This window comes from Ranitomeya variabilis, chromosome 1 (assembly GCF_051348905.1).
Source record: "Ranitomeya variabilis isolate aRanVar5 chromosome 1, aRanVar5.hap1, whole genome shotgun sequence".
Lineage (NCBI taxonomy): Eukaryota > Metazoa > Chordata > Amphibia > Anura > Dendrobatidae > Ranitomeya > Ranitomeya variabilis.
Window position 1 is genome coordinate 99,728,450 of NC_135232.1, and position 17,756 is coordinate 99,746,205.

A 17,756-nucleotide genomic window follows, 5' to 3' on the forward strand; every position below is an offset into this window, starting at 1 on the left:
GTGCATTTTTTTGAGTTTTAAACATTTTTGTGCATTTTTATTTCTGTTTTTTTCCCATTTATTTAAATGAGTGAACATAACTTTAAAAACACTGCAAGAATTGCCATTCACTTTACTGGTACTGTAAAACCCTTTTTTAAGAGGCAAAAACAAGCTAAAAAAATGTGTCAGTGTGTGAACAAGTCCTCACCCATGCAACATTCATGGTCCAAGTATGGACCACGAGGTCAGGATTGACCACAGATCTGAAAATCAACAGGCTCATAATAATATAGTACAATACTGAATTTGGGGCCGAAGACCCACAGCTGGAAACGATCTGCACCTTAATACAGTAGCATCTCAGTAGATGAGATTCTAACAAATGTCATCTACACATTGGCCAAAATTTCTGCATGGAAATTGACAAGCAGTGTAAATTTTAAAACTTGCTGTGTGTCAATTTTTGTGCAGAATCAATGGAAAGGGTAAAATGCGCATCAAGAATAACCTCATGTAAGATGCACAAATTTTGCTGCAGTAAACCAACAGATACAGTGCCTTGCACTGAAAGTATTTGGCTCCCTGGAACTTTTCAACCTTTTCCCACATAGCATGCTTCAAACATAAAGATACCAAATGTAAATATTTGGTGAAGAATCAACAACAAGTGGAACACAATTATAAATTTAAACAAAATGTATTGGTTATTTTAAATTTGTGTGGAAATTAAAAAACTGAAAAGTGGGGCGAGCAATATTATTCGGCCCCTTTAACTTAATACTTTGTTGCGCCACCTTTTGCTGCGATTACAGCTGCAAGTCGCTTGGGGTATGTCTCTATCAGTTTTGTAAATCGAGAGACTGAAATTTTTGCCCATTCTTCCTTGGCAAACAGCTCGAGCTCAGTGAGGTTTGATGGAGATCGTTTGTGAACAGCAATTTTCAGCTCTTTCCACAGATTCTCGATTGGATTGAGGTCTGGACTTTGACTTGGCCATTGTAACACCTGGATAAGTTTATTTGTGAACCAATCCATTGTAGATTTTGCTTTATGTTTGGGATCATTGTCTTGTTGGAAGACAAATCTCCGTCCCAGTCCCAGGTCTTTTGCAGACTCCAACAGGTTTTCTTCAAGAATGGTCCTGTATTTGGCTGCATCCATCTTCCCATCAATTTTAACCATCTTCCCTGTCCCTGCTGAAGAAAAGCAGGCCCAAACCATGATGCTGCCACCACCATGTTTGTCAGTGGGGATGGTGTGTTCAAGGTGATGAGCTGTGTTGCCTTTACGCCAAACATATCATTTGGCACTGTTGCCAAAAAGTTCGATTTTGGTTTCATCTGACCAGAGCACCTTCTTCCACATGTTTGGTGTGTCTCCCAGGTGGCTTGTTGCAAACTTTAAACAACACTTTTTATGGATATCTTTGAGAAATGGCTTTCTTCTTGCCACTCTTCCATAAAGGCCAGATTTGTGCAATGTATGACTGACTGTTGCCCTATGGACAGACTGTCCCACCTCAGCTGTATATCTCTGTAGTTCATCCTGAGTGATCATGGGCCTCTTGGCTGCACCTTTGACCAGTCTTCTCCTTGTTTGAGATGACAGTTTAGAGCAGTGTTTCTCAACTCCTGTCCTCAAGACCCCACAACAGGTCATGTTTTCAGGACTTCCTTAGTATTGCACAGGTGATCATTTCATCACCTGCTCAAGCATTAATTCGATCGCCTATGCAATACTAAGGAAATCCTGAAAACATGACCTGTTGTGGGGTCTTGAGGACTGGAGTTGAGAAACACTGATTTAGAGGGACGCTCGGGTCTTGGAAGATTTGCAGTGCTATGATACTACTTCCATTTCAATATGATCACTTGCACAGTGCTCCTTGGGATGTGTAAAGTTTTGGAAAACATTTTGTATCCAAATCCAGCTTTAAAGTTCTCCACAACAGTATCACGGACCTGCCTGTTGTGTTCCTTGGTCTTTATGATGCTCTATAGCAGGTACTGGCGGCCATTTTTTCAGCTGTTTCAAGGGACACCACCGGCCGGGTTCATCTGGTGCGGCACAGCTGTTCTTGTTCCCCGCCACCTTACCATCCGCGTCTCAGCAACTTCACGCTTCAAGCTGCACAGCCGGACTCAGCGGCATGTAATCCATGACACAGTCGTTGGTACACCATCACTAGGGTAAGTGCCATATTGCTTATGTCTGTGTTCATGCAGTCACAGAAATCCCTTAGTTTGATTGCTGAGCTGGCCGTCGCATTCAGTAGATAGTTATTAAGCGTTTCTACAAGGATTTTTGTATTATCTAGTGACGTTTTTCCCCCACTTGTTTTGTATGTATCCAGCACTATGCGGATTACCTAGGATGCAACACCTAGCTCAACTTTATTCACTGAGGCAGTAGGTGACCGTTATTACCTGCCGATTTTTTACATCAGCACCTCTGGCCATACTCCCCTAAGCACGGCATCATATTCTGAGGTCAAGTGTACAATATATGAAAATTGCCTAGAAGTTCTTGACTTGTTACAAACCAATTCAGATCATAAATTGCAGTAGTAGATCATAAATTTCAGTGTTTAATGTGACTGAATCTGGAATTTAATACATAAATTCAACATGAGATTGAATTAATAACACAGTAGTCTTCCTAAAAATACTCAGATACATAGCATGGAAACTTCTGTAGCAGAAGTTAAATGCTGGGAAATGCACAGCGTAGTCATTGTCATGTCATAGTCAACTTCAAAGGAATTTTTGAAGTATTAAAAGAATGTTCCCCATTTCCAGACTGCGCAGTCACAGTACAGGTGGCACCAAGGTCCAGTAAAAGAATTTTATGCCTTGTGGTGTAAGAATTAGAATTCCTGGGTTTGCCTTTGGTTATTTCCACACAATTCCTATAAGCGAACTACAGCATAATAACAGCAAGAGTTCATTTATGGTCATTCCTGTTCTCACAGCTTCTGCTCCAAATGTTTCCATGGTGCAGAGCTTAGAATGGGAAAATTATGGTAATTTACTGTGTAGAAAGAAAATGACAACTTTGCTATCCAGATTGCTGCTGCTTGTGCCCTGGAAATAAAATGGTTGTTTGGAAAAAGTCAGCAAAGTAGAAGCAATAAACTATATTTACTATATACACTCACCGGCCACTTTATTAGGTACACCAAGCTAGTAACGGGTTGGACCCCCTTTTGCCTTCAGAACTGCCTCAATTCTTCGTGGCATAGATTCAACAAGGTGCTGGAAGCATTCCTCAGAGATTTTGGTCCATATTGACATGATGGCATCACACAGTTGCCGCAGATTTGTCGGCTGCACATCCCAAAGATGCTCCATACAAGGCAGGATGGATCCATGCTTTCATGTTGTTTACGCCAAATTCTGACCCTACCATCCGAATGTCGCAGCAGAAATCGAGACTCATCAGACCAAGCAACGTTTTTCCAATCTTCTACTGTCCAATTTCGATGAGCTTGTACAAATTGTAGCCTCAGTTTCCTGTTCTTAGCTGAAAGGAGTGGTACCTGGTGTGGTCTTCTGCTGCTGTAGCCCATCTGCCTAAAAGTTCGACGCACTGTGCGTTCAGAGATGCTCTTAGGCCTACCTTGGTTGTAACGGGTGGCGATTTGAGTCACTGTTGCCTTTCTATCAGCTCGAACCAGTCTGCCCATTCTCCTCTGACCTCTGGCATCAACAAGGCATTTCCGCCCACAGAACTGCCGCTCACTGGATTTTTTTTCTTTTTCGGACCATTCTCTGTAAACCCTAGAGATGGTTGTGCGTGAAAATCCCAGTAGATCAGCAGTTTCTGAAATACTCAGACCAGCCCTTCTGGCACCAACAACCATGCCACGTTCAAAGGCACTCAAATCACCTTTCTTCCCCATACTGATGCTCGGTTTGAACTGCAGGAGATTGTCTTGACCATGTCTACATGCCTAAATGCACTGAGTTGCCGCCATGTGATTGGCTGATTAGAAATTAAGTGTTAACAAGAAGTTGGACAGGTGTACCTAATAAAGTGGCCAGTGAGTGTATATGTTTTACAAATCTTTAGCAGAACTGTAGTATTAGTAGAAATATAAAGCTCAGCACCAATTCTGCTGTAACACCTTCAGCTGTCAGTGCTTTGTTTTGGGGTCTACATGGCTATCTCTGTATTTACCCATTAAGATAATAATTAACAAGGCATTTGAACAAGTACACAGCACCAGAGAGTAGAGGGCTGTAATTAGGAAATCTGCTCTGAAAAGTTCTGGGCTGGTGATTTATAACAGTATCTCTGCAGAAAATGAGAGGGAGGTGAGCAACTAACTGCTGTATAGAAATCAATGGGTTGTAGAGATCTGATTGGGATGTTAAAAAAATACTCCTCTCCTGGAATGCAACTACTATAATGGTCTGAAGCCAAGCCCCTTAGATAAAAGCTGAATGCTAGGTAAGATAAAAGCTGAATAGTAGGTAAGATAAAAGCTGTCATTGCGGGAGAATATAAGCGGATAGAAAAAGCATGTCAATTGCAGGCTTATTTATTTTGATGTTGTCTAATTAATTAAAGCAATTTAAGAACATGAGATAACCTCTTTAATATTTTATTTTTATTTGCTAGCAAAATACAAAGTTAATGAACAAAAAAGAAATATGAATTAAATTAATATGTGGGGTTACCAGCCTTTGCCTTCAAAACAGCAACAAAGCATCAATTCTTCTAAATACATCTGCATACAGTTTTTAAAGGAACCTGGCAGGTAGGTTGTTACAAACATCTTGGAGAACTACTCACAGAACTTCTGTGTATCTAAACTTATGCAACTATTTCTATCTATTCTTGTAATCCCACATAGACTTGATGATGTTGAGATCACTGCTCTGTGGGACCCATGATTTCATGCATAGTTGAGTCAGCTGGCCTTGTTTCCATGTTGAAGCTTTTGGTTGAAGTTCTTTCATGAAGACTACTTCTGGCCAGATTTCTCCAAACTGTGGATTTATGTTGATTGGTATTACTCATTTGCTGCCAGTTCTCAGCTGATGGCACTATTGGAAAACTTCCGATTTTGAAGAGAAGTAAACATGAAGTGTCTGTCACCTTCTACACCAAGTTTCCTTGACCAATGCCATTGTCTACAGTCTTCAATTTTGTCCATTTCCTGGTGGTTCTTCAAAAGAGCTTGAAAAGCAAATTTTAAAACCACAGTCTGCTTTGAAATCTCTGCCTGGGAAAGACCATGCTGATCCTACACATAATGAAAGAAGTAGTAAAGAAGTATGTGAGAAACAAACCAGAATATGTGTTGAACCTTAGATTCCTTGTTTACTCTGATGACAGCTTTGCACACCCTTGGCATTCTCTCAAGCACTTTCATCAGGTAGTCACTTACTCCATCAGTCTTCAAGGACTATTCAGAGATGATAAGCACTTGTTGGTTGATTTGCCTTTATTCTACGGTACAATTCAGAACAAAACATCTCAATTGGGCCCATGTGACCAGCACTCAATCCCTCTTCACCTTGGTCACACAGCCTGGAGGTGTGTTTTGGGTCATTTTCCTGTTGTACACACAAATGATTGTTTCTACTTAGTTCAAACCAGATGGGATGGCATGTCACTGTAAAATGTTGTGGTAGCCTTGCTGGGTAAGTGTGCCTGGAATTTGGAATAAATTACCAACAGTGTCAACAGTAAGGCACCTTCACACTATCACACTTCCCTATCCATGTTTCACAGTAGGCACTTTACATGTATAAACCATCAATTCACCTTTTAGCTGTGTCTCACAAAGACATGGTGGTTGGTGCATAAAATCTCAAATTTTGACTCATGAGACTTTGTTTTGCCCACAACACTAAATCAGGCGGTGAGTTATTCCATCCGATAAGAAGAGAATCCCAACAATTCAGGATAAAGCAATGTATTGTTATTAATTAACAGATATTAAACTAACTAAAAGGCTGGGAATATGATATGACCTTCAAAAAAGTAGGGAAAAAGGCTGCAAAACCATAATGGAACGGTGTTAGTGATAACAGGAAGGTAAACATAATAAAAAATTGGGATCCTAAAATTCCTGCTTTATTAATACCAAAAGAGGAATGGGTGGACACAAGTTACGATGCAGTCCACTAGAGGGCTCAGCAGTATAAATGTGTCCAGGTACTATCCTAACTAAGACCTTGTCTAAGCCTGTATCTTATCTTAAGACATGAATTTAAGTGCTAATATGGACAAAGTGTCCATTGTTTACCTGTCCAGAGGTGGTGAATGTACTCAGGATGGCGTGCAGTGTTTCCCTCTACACCAGACGGGTGCTGTTTCGCTGCTCGCTTCTTCTGGGGGTGGTAGGTATGTACTTCACATGTAGAAACCATCCATTCACCTTTTAGCTGTGTCTCACAAAGACATGGTGGTTGGTACATAAAGTCTCAAATTTTGACTCATGAGACTACAACACAATTTTCCATTGATCTAATGTCCAGTCTTTGTTTGGCCCAAGCAAGTCTCTTCTTGTTCGTGTCCGTATTAGTGACTTCTTTGCAGCAATTCATCCATAAGGGCATTATTCTTGTAATGTCCGCTGTTGGTAAGTTGATATTAAATTTCTCTGATACTTGATGTCTGTGCATCATTTATGAGGGATGTTATCTGAGGTGCTGTCAGTTTGCAGTTTCTGAGGCAGGTAACTGATTAACTCACTCTCTGTAGTAAAATTCATTTTTGGCCTTCCTTTCCTGGGGTGCTTCTCCTGATAGCCAGTTTTATAATAGCATTTGCTGGTAAACATGACTGCACTTGAGGATATCTTCTAGTTACAGTGAAGCAAAATACGGTATTTGATCCCTTGTAAGTTTGCCCACTGACAAAGATATGAACAGTCTATGATTTTAAGGGTAGGTTAATTTTAACATTGAGAGATAGAATATCAAAAATAAAATTCAGAAAATCACATTGTATAAATTATATAAATTAATTTGCATTTTGCAGGGAGAAATAAGTATTTGATCCCTCTGGCAAACAAGACTTAATACTGGTTGGTAGTGGATCAAATACTTATTTCTCACTGCAAAATACAAATATATTTATAGAATTTATACAATGTGATTTTCTGTATTTTATTTTATCTCTCAATGTTAAAATTAACCAACCCTTAAAATTATAGACTGTTCATGTCTTTGTCAGTGGGCAAACTTACAAAATCAGAAAGGGATGAAATACTTATTTCCTTCACTGTCCCTTGCAATATTTCAAGATGACTGACCCTCATGTCTTAAAATAAACTCTCATTTCCCTTTACTGAGTTGATTGTTTTTTCACATATTCTGTCTTAGATCAATTTTGGAATAGGGCTTAGCACTGTATGGAACTGTGTACTATCACTGACTTTGCAATAGACACTTTATGGTCGCGAACACTTTCTGAAGGCCGGTGGTCTTACAAATTAGTTCTTGGTGAGGCACACCTGTTCATTCAGAGCTATTCCAGGTGACTACTATGACTCTGAGACACATGCCGTGTGTTATGATCTGGTGGCCTAAGAGCAGCATGAGACGTACTCTGGAGAAGGTGGTACCTGTACTGACCGCAGACCCTGAACTTAACACCGCAACTAGAAGTAGCCGTGGAATGTACCTAGCGCTCCCTGGACATCTCGACACAGCCGGAGGACTAATTACCCCTAGAGATAGAAAAGGGAAAACTATCTTGCCTCAGAGAAAATTCCCAAAGGATAGGCAGCCCCCCACAAATATTGACTGTGAGAGGAGAGGGAAAAAACATACACAGACTGAAATCAGAATTTAGCAAAGGAGGCCACTTCTAGCTAAATAGAAAGGATAGGACAGAGTACTATGCGGTCAGTATTAAAACACTAGAAAATATCCACCACAGAAAATACAAAAACTCCACAGCTAACTAAAGATATGGAGGGTATATCTGCATCTCCAGAGATACCAGCTTGGCTAAACAAATCCTGATACAGAACAAGCTGGACAAGACAAAAAACATGGAAAAGAACTGAACAATAAGGCCACAGCATGTGGACAGCAAAAAATCAAGGCCAGAACTTATCTTTGTTGAAAAGAACTGCAAAGCAGGAGAGACCAGGCAGAGATGTGAATCCTCCAGGAACAATGGACAACTGGCACTGGCTAACGGGTGAAGCAAGACTAAATAGCCCAGTCAGATTTGCAGAAAGTGAACACACCTGATAAATGCTGCGATTCAGAGACAGCAGCGCTACCACTTACAACCACCGGAGGAAGCCCAAGACCAGAATTAACAACAGTACTCCCCCCTTGAGGAGGGGTCACCGAACCCTCACCAGAGCCCCCAGGCCGATCCGGACGAGCCAAATGAAAGGCACGAACCAAATCATCAGCATGAACATCGGAGGCAACAACCCAAGAATTATAATCCTGGCCATAACCCTTCCATTTGACAAGATACTGAAGCTTCTGCCTCGAAAAACGAGAATCCAAAATCTTCTCAACCACATACTCCAACTCCCCATCAATCAACACCGGGGCAGGAGGATCAACAGAGGGAACAACGGGCACCACATATTTCCGCAACAAAGATCTATGAAAAACATTATGGATGGAAAAAGAGGCTGGAAGGGCCAAACGAAAAGACACTGGATTGATAATCTCAGAAATCCTATAAGGGCCAATAAACCGAGGCTTAAACTTAGGGGAAGAAACCTTCATAGGGACATGACGGGAAGACAACCAGACCAAATCCCCAACCCGAAGCCGGGAACCAACACACCGATGACGGTTAGCAAAACGCTGAGCCCCCCTCCTGAGACAACACCAAATTGTCAACAACATGAGCCCAAATTTGCTGCAACCAGTCAACCACAGAGTCCACCCCAGGACAATCAGAAGGCTCAACCTGCCCCGAAGAAAAACGAGGATGAAAACCAGAGTTACAAAACAAGGGTGAAACCAAGGTAGCAGAACTAGCCCGATTATTAAGGGCAAACTCGGCCAATGGCAAGAAAGCCACCCAATCATCCTGATCAGCAGACACAAAGCATCTCAATTAAGTTTCCAAAGTCTAGTTAGTTCGCTCGGTTTGGCCATTTGTCTGAGGATGAAATGCGGAAGAAAAAGACAAATCAATGCCCAGCCTAGCACAAAAGGCCCGCCAAAACCTAGAAACAAACTGGGAACCTCTATCGGACACAATATTCTCCAGAATGCCATGCAAACGAACCACATGCTGAAAAAACAACGGAACCAAATCAGAAGAGGAAGGCAACTTAGGCAAAGGTACCAAATGATCCATCTTATTAAACCGGTCACAAACCACCCAGATAACTGACATCCTCTGGGAAACCGGAAGATCCGAAATAAAATCCATAGAAATATGCGTCCAAGGTCTCTCCGGGACCAGCAAAGGCCAAAGCAACCCACTAGCGTGGGAACAGCAAGGCTTGGCTCGCGCACAAGTCCCACAGGACTGCACAAAAGAACGCACATCCCGTGACAAAGAAGGCCACCAAAAGGACCTACCAACCAAATCTCTGGTACCAAAAATCCCCGAATGACCATCTAACACAGAACAATGAACCTCCGAAATCACTTTACTAGTCCATCTGTCAGGAACAAACAATTTCCCCACTGGACAGCGGTCAGGTTTATCAGCCTGAAATTCCTGAAGAACCCGTCGTAAATCAGGGGAGATGGCAGAAAGAATCACCCCTTCCTTCAGAATACCGACCGGCTCAAGGACCCCAGGAGAATCAGGCAAAAAGCTCCTAGAGAGGGCATCAGCCTTAACATTCTTAGAACCCGGAAGATACGAGACCACAAAATCAAAACGGGAGAAAAACAGGGACCATCGGGCCTGTCTAGGATTTAGCCGTTTGGCAGACTCAAGATAAATCAGATTCTTATGATCGGTCAAGACCACAATACGGTGCTTGGCCCCCTCAAGCCAATGTCGCCACTCCTCAAATGCCCACTTCATAGCCAACAACTCACGATTGCCGACATCATAATTGCGTTCCGCAGGCGAAAACTTTCGAGAAAAGAAGGCACACGGTTTCATCAAGGAACCATCAGAATTTCTCTGAGACAAAACGGCCCCTGCCCCAATCTCAGAAGCGTCAACCTCAACCTGAAAAGGAAGAGAAACGTCCGGCTGACGCAACACAAGGGCAGAAGTAAATCGGCGTTTAAGCTCCTGAAAGGCAGAAACAGCCGCAGAGGACCAATTCGTCACATCAGCGCCTTTCTTTGTCAAATCGGTCAAGGGTTTAACCACACTGGAGAAGTTGGCAATGAAACGGCGATAAAAATTAGCAAAGCCCAAAAATTTCTGAAGGCTCTTCATGGATGTGGGCTGGATCCAATCATGAATGGCCTGAACCTTAACCAGATCCATTTCTATAGATGAGGGAGAAAAAATGAAGCCCAAAAAAGAAATCTTCTGTTCTCCAAAGAGGCACTTAGACCCCTTCACAAACAAGGCATTATCACGAAGGATCTGAAATACCATCCTGACTTGTTTCACATGAGACTCGCAATCATCTGAAAAAATCAAAATATCATCCAAATATACAATCATGAATTTATCAAGATAATTCCGAAATATATCATGCATGAAGGACTGAAACACAGATGGAGCATTAGAGAGTCCGAATGGCATCACAAGGTATTCAAAATGGCCTTCGGGCGTATTAAACGCAGTTTTCCATTCGTCACCCTGTTTAATACGAACAAGATTATATGCCCCTCGAAGGTCAATCTTAGTAAACCAACTAGCCCCCTTAATCCTAGCAAACAGATCAGAAAGCAAAGGCAAAGGGTATTGGAATTTGACCGTGATCTTATTCAAAAGGCGATAATCAATACAGGGTCTCAAGGAGCCATCTTTTTTGGCAACAAAAAAAAAACCTGCTCCCAATGGTGAAGAAGATGGCCGAATATGCCCCTTCTCCAAGGACTCCTTAACATAGCTCCGCATGGCGGTATGTTCTGGCACAGACAGGTTGAAAAGTCGGCCCTTAGGGAACTTACAGCCTGGAATCAAGTCAATAGCACAATCACAGTCCCTATGTGGTGGAAGGGAACTGGACTTGGGCTCATCGAATACATCCTGGAAATCTGACAAAAACTCAGGAATTTCAGAAGAGGGGGAGGAGGCAATTGACATCAAAAGAACGTCACCATGAACCCCCTGACAACCCCAACTAGTCACAGACATAGATTTCCAATCTAATACCGGATTATGCACCTGTAACCATGGGAAACCCAGCACAATAGCATCATGCAAATTATGCAACACCAGAAAACGACAATCTTCCTGATGGGCTGGCGCCATGCACATGGTCAGCTGTGTCCAAAACTGAGGTTTATTTTTAGCCAACGGTGTAGCATCAATGCCCCTCAAAGGAATAGGACTCTGCAAAGGCTGCAAGGGGAAACCACAACGTCTGGCAAATTCTAAGTCCATTAAGTTTAGAGCGGCGCCTGAATCCACAAATGCCATGACAGAAAATGACGATAATGAGCAGATCAGGGTCACAGATAACAGAAATTTAGGTTGCACAGTACTGATGGTAACAGAACTAGCGATTCTCTTGGTACGCTTAGGGCATACAGAAATAACATGAGCAGAATCGCCGCAGTAAAAACACAACCTATTCTGACGTCTGAATCCTTGTCGTTCAGCTCTAAACACAAACCTATCACACTGCATAGGCTCAGGACTCCGCTCAGAAGACAATGCCATAGTGTGCACAACTCTGCGCTCGCGCAAGCGCCGATCAATCTGAATGGCCAGAGACATAGAATCACTCAGACCAGCAGGCGTGGGGAACCCCACCATAACATCTTTAATGGATTCAGAAAGACCCTTTCTGAAGATTGCCGCCAAGGCATCCTCATTCCATTTAGTCAGTACAGACCATTTTCTAAACTTCTGGCAATATGATTCTGCCGCTTCTTGACCCTGAGACAGGGCCAACAAGGTCTTCTCAGCATGATCCACTGAATTAGGTTCGTCATACAATAACCCAAGCGCCTGAAAAAAGGTGTCTACATTAAGCAACGCCGGATTCCCAGGTTCCAGGGCAAATGCCCAATCCTGGGGGTCACCACGCAGCAGAAATATAACAATTTTAACCTGCTGGATGGGATCACCAGTGGAACGGGGTTTCAGAGCAAAAAACAGTTTACAGTTATTTTTAAAGCTCAGAAATTTGGACCTATCCCCAAAAAACAAATCAGGAGTTGGAATTCTAGGCTCTAAAACCGGAGTCTGAACGATATAATCAGAAATACCCTGTACTCTAGCAGCAAGTTAATCCACACAATAAGCCAATCCCTGAACATCCATACCAGCGCCGAACTCCTGAGCCACCCAGAGGTAAAGAGGGAAGAAGGAAAAACACAACAGACTACAGAAAAAAAAATGGCTCAGCACTTTCCTTCCCTTCTTCTGAGATGCGGTTAACTCATTGTTGGCCAGTTGTACTGTTATGATCTGGTGGCCTAAGAGCAGCATGAGACGTACTCTGGAGAAGGTGGTACCTGTACTGACCGCAGACCCTGAACTTAACACCGCAACTAGAAGTAGCCGTGGAATGTACCTAGCGCTCCCTGGACATCTCGACACAGCCGGAGGACTAATTACCCCTAGAGATAGAAAAGGGAAAACTATCTTGCCTCAGAGAAAATTCCCAAAGGATAGGCAGCCCCCCACAAATATTGACTGTGAGAGGAGAGGGAAAAAACATACACAGACTGAAATCAGAATTTAGCAAAGGAGGCCACTTCTAGCTAAATAGAAAGGATAGGACAGAGTACTATGCGGTCAGTATTAAAACACTAGAAAATATCCACCACAGAAAATACAAAAACTCCACAGCTAACTAAAGATATGGAGGATATATCTGCATCTCCAGAGATACCAGCTTGGCTAAACAAATCCTTATACAGACCAAGCTGGACAAGACAAAAAACATGGAAAGGAACTGAACAATAAGGCCACAGCATGTGGACAGCAAAAAATCAAGGCCAGAACTTATCTTTGTTGAAAAGAACTGCAAAGCAGGAGAGACCAGGCAGAGATGTGAATCCTCCAGGAACAATGGACAACTGGCACTGGCTAAAGGGTGAAGCAAGACTAAATAGCCCAGTCAGATTTGCAGAAAGTGAACACACCTGATAAATGCTGCGATTCAGAGACAGCAGCGCTACCACTTACAACCACCGGAGGGAGCCCAAGAGCAGAATTCACAACACCGTGACATGGGATAGTCAAGGAGTCTGAGGTCAAAAGCCAGGAGGCCACGTCATAAACAGAAGGAAGAGACAAAGGCATAGTCAGGTAATTGTTCAAGATCAGAATACTAGGAGGATTGCGGATCAGAGTTGAAGGGGTTAAACAAACAAATATTCCGAATGAGACCCAAGGTCAGGGAACGAAAGGCCAACAAAGAGAACGCAAGGCACAGAGATACCAACCACACAACAGCTGAAAGTATGTCTAGCAGAGGTCTAGATAGATAGATATGAGGACAATAGATAGAAAGATAGATTTTATATATATATATATATATATATATATATATATATAAGCTAGATAGATAGAAAGAATAGAGAGAGAAATAGATAGAATAGATAAATAGAACATTTTTCTTGACATTTACAGTATTTGAGACATTTCTCACTGACAGGCCATGAAATACATATTTTATGCAAGGATCTCAATAATGTGATAATTCCACTAAGGAGAAGAAATACTACCGAACTGACAGCCACTGCCTTAGGTGAGAGATTGTCTGACATCTCCTTTATTTACTTATTTAGCCTATCCTGCCTAGAAACCTCCTCTCAAATAGGAAAAAGATTTTTTTACTCCCTTCGGAATGAGAGAGAAAGGATATATGCTGAATCTTCTAATCAGAATGAAGGGACAAGCTGTTCAAGCCAATAGCTCTCAGTAATAAGATCAATTACATACTCAGTTTCTTGTACATTGGCAGAAAGGGCAACATTTATCTTCTTGGTAAAGATTACCTCATCTGAACAGAACGTCCAGGGCTCACTTTTTTTTCATTCTATTTAACAAGCGGTGACATTGCCAGTTACAAATTGATGCAGAGTACATCTGAAAAAAAGCTGCCTTGCCAATAGTTGGAGAGATCCTGCCCTGTGCTCCTGTCAGGTGCAAACTCATCTCCCTTGGAAATTAGGTTAAACATTAAAGGAATAGAGAGTTGTCAGCTTTTACTATTAGAGGGGATCCAAATTTCCACAATGTTTCCAGTGTATGCAATGTATTTCTCTTTACCACAGCGCCACAAAGCGTTCTTCACAACATTAATGAAAATTAATTGAAAATAGAAATAAGAAAAAAAATTAAATCTAGAACCTTGTTTTAAAACTAAATCTAGAACCTTGTTTTAAAGCACAAGTATATGTAAAATAGATTTACGTGTGCTGCTCACCTAGCAATAGGATGAGCCAAAAAATACTTTCATCGCAAAATATAATTTCCTTAGTTTATATGTACGAAGGCTCAAAATCATAATTTGAGAAGCTATGTCAATTTATTCAACCTTTTTTTTCTATTGCCCTAAAACAATTAAAATTAAAATTAAACAATACTGCAGTCAGCCTTAATTTTTAAAAAAAGTGTTTGTCTATGTGTTCCCATAATGAGTTTTAAGGGAGTTTTTGATGTTGCAGATTTTCGAAATAATGCAAGAAACCTATTTTACTTCAGAAATGGCGCAGAAAATCTGCAATATCAAAAACTCACCAAATGCTCATTGTGGGAATGTTACCTAATGGTTTATCGGTTTATCGAAAGTATATACCATGAATGTCTGATAGGTGCAAAGTCTACTTTGAAGACTCTTACACACACGAATCCGCCCACAATGAGTTTTTGGTGTGTTTTTGACTCTGTAAATTTGTGCTGCATCAAAAGTGCGGAATTTTACAGTTCTAGCAAAGTGAGTGAGATTTATAGAAATTTCACTCATACTGTGCTTTATTTTTCGCAGCATAAACTGACCTGTGATGTGTGGCTAAGGCTAGTTTCACATTTGCGTCTAGGTGCACAGCAGATCATCCGCAACCGCAAACATATGCAAAAACGCATGCAAACGCATGATAACGCAGCGTTTTTTATCTGCATCAGCTTATGCATGACGGCATGCATTTGTATGTGTTTTTACATGCATTTGTGTGGCACCCCAGGAGTTCAGGTACCACAGTGGTATTGCCTTCCTCTCGGGGAGGGTAATGCCACGCCTGGAGACAGGATGGATCCCATTGGCAGGTAATCTTACATGCAATATATTCTGACTCCAGGCTGGAAGGGGGAGCTCTAAACCCGGTTTTAGGGGAGCTTCCCTCAATATACATCCTGGTCTGGAGGAGGAGTTAGACAGTCTGGTGTAGACAAGAGACAGGGAAGGAGCAGAGGAGTGAGCAGGAGTTAGAGGAGGGCTGCAATTGGGCCTCCTGAAAGCTAGAGTGCAGAAACCGGGCACCGAGAGCCTGAGGTCATGGGGAACTACAGGTCTCACGGCAGAACCGGAGGGCAAGAAGCTAACAGCGACTTGCCCACATATAACACCTGAGGTACAGCAGCAGTTAGAGCCGGGACTCATCCTATACAGAGACCCCACGAGATGGCTCAAGTTGCCTACCATGCAGGTACTGTCCAAGGACAAGCGAGAAAGGGTACCTTGTCAGAGAACCACAGGTGCAAGGGATCAAAAACCAGCGCATAGTGGAAGGCTCCCAAACTGACCTGTCAAAGGGATTCCCACTTGTTTTCAAGCTTACTAGACTCCTTTGACACCTGTTGCCGGTACCCTGGACTGAGGCTGACTACAACTTCAGTAAAGCAGGTAAAGACTGCAACCCTGTGTCCTCCATTTATCTGACCCCGCTTCACCTGTGGGAAGCGTCACCATCTTTGCTGCAGTAACATCGCCCCAGAGGACCCCTTTAAGCAGCGTCAGTCCCCTCTGACCGAGAACCACAGGTGGCATCACAAATACAAACTTTATTAAACCCTTTAAAGACCTGTCCCATTTTACTTGATTGCCCAGGGCCACAGACCGGGTCACTGCCACCGTGACCACCCCTTTAATTGTGACCGGACCCGGTACCGAGTACCGACTCATTTGCGCTTTTTATGCGCATGCATTTCATATTTACAGGAGGGCATGTCTCAATGGGTGTGTCTAAATCAGTTCCTGGACATGCGCAGTCCAAAGTTCCCATAGACAGTAATGCGTTTTTTTAATGCACTCGTCCGTATGCGCATGCCTACGCATATTTGACGGAAATTTGCCACCTCAAAAAATTCAACATGGTGCGTTAGCCGCGCCCCGCCGCACACCGCAAAAAAATACATGCATCTGCGTCTACAATGTTAAAGATAGGAAATCAAGATGCATGTGGATATGTGCATCAGAAACGCTGCGGACACAACCGCAAATGTGAAACCAGCCGAAATCCACAACATATCAATTTCTCTTGTGAGTATGGTGATTTTTATGTGCAGATTTTCTCCATAGAATTGCATTAGATCTGAAAAATCCACATGCGCGATCGCAGCATTCAGGAGTGAGGCAGAGGAGTGGGAGCTCCCCTTTCAGATCGGCGTCCCCGCCACATCATCGCGGGAGCTCGATCATTGCCATGGTGATCTGGGGTGGTCCAAGCTACAGAAAGGTTCTAAGACTATGCTCACAGCATGGTGTCAGAAGCTTTCAGTATAGGTGTAATGCAGTACAATGCTAGTGCATTACAATGCATTATACCTTCAATCAAAGTAAAAAAAAGTGAAAATCCCATAAAGGGACAAGGAAAAAAAAATGTAAAAAAAGAAATTACAGAAATATTACAAAATAATAATAATAATAATACATCCACTAATAAATACACATTTTTATGTAAAAAAAATGTAACAAAAAAAGTACAAATGTTTGATGTCGCCGCTAGTGATGAGCAAGTGTACTCGTTGCTCGGGTTTTTCATGCTCGGGTGGTCTCCGAGTATTTATGACTGCTCGGAGATTAAGTTTTCATCGCCTCAGCAACATGTGGGGATTACCTAGCAACCAGGCAACCCCCACATGTACTCAGCCTGGCTAATAGCTGTAAATCATTCAGCTGCCGTGATGAAAACTAAATCCCTGAACACTAACAAATACTCAGAGGTCACCCGAGCGTGCTCGGGAGAACCCGAGCAATGAGTACACTCGCTCATCACTAATCACCGCGTCTGGAACAATCAGATCTATAAAAATGTCATGCTAGTTAAGCCCCTCAGGGAGCGCCATAAAAAAACACAAAAAAATAGCAAACTATGTTTTATCTTCATACAGCTTGGAAAAGGTGGAATAAAACAATCAAAAAGACAAATTTAAATAAAAATTGTATCACTGAAAATGACATCATGTTCTGCAAAAAACAAGCCATCATACAGATACATCAGTGGAAAAATAAAAAAGTTACAGCTCTCAGAATAAAGCAATGCAAAAATAATTATTTTTTCTATAAAAGTTTTTATTGTGTAAAAGCACCAAAACATAAAAAAATGATATAAATGAGGTAATGCTATAATTGTACTGACCCGAAGAATAGACGCCTCTCCATTACTAAGCTGTGGGCTTGAGGTCACCTGACAATATAAAGGTGACATCAACCCCACAAATATGAACCCCACTTGCCATTGCTACAGGGCAAGTGGCCAGAGCCGGGCAAAGCACCAGAATTGGTGCAT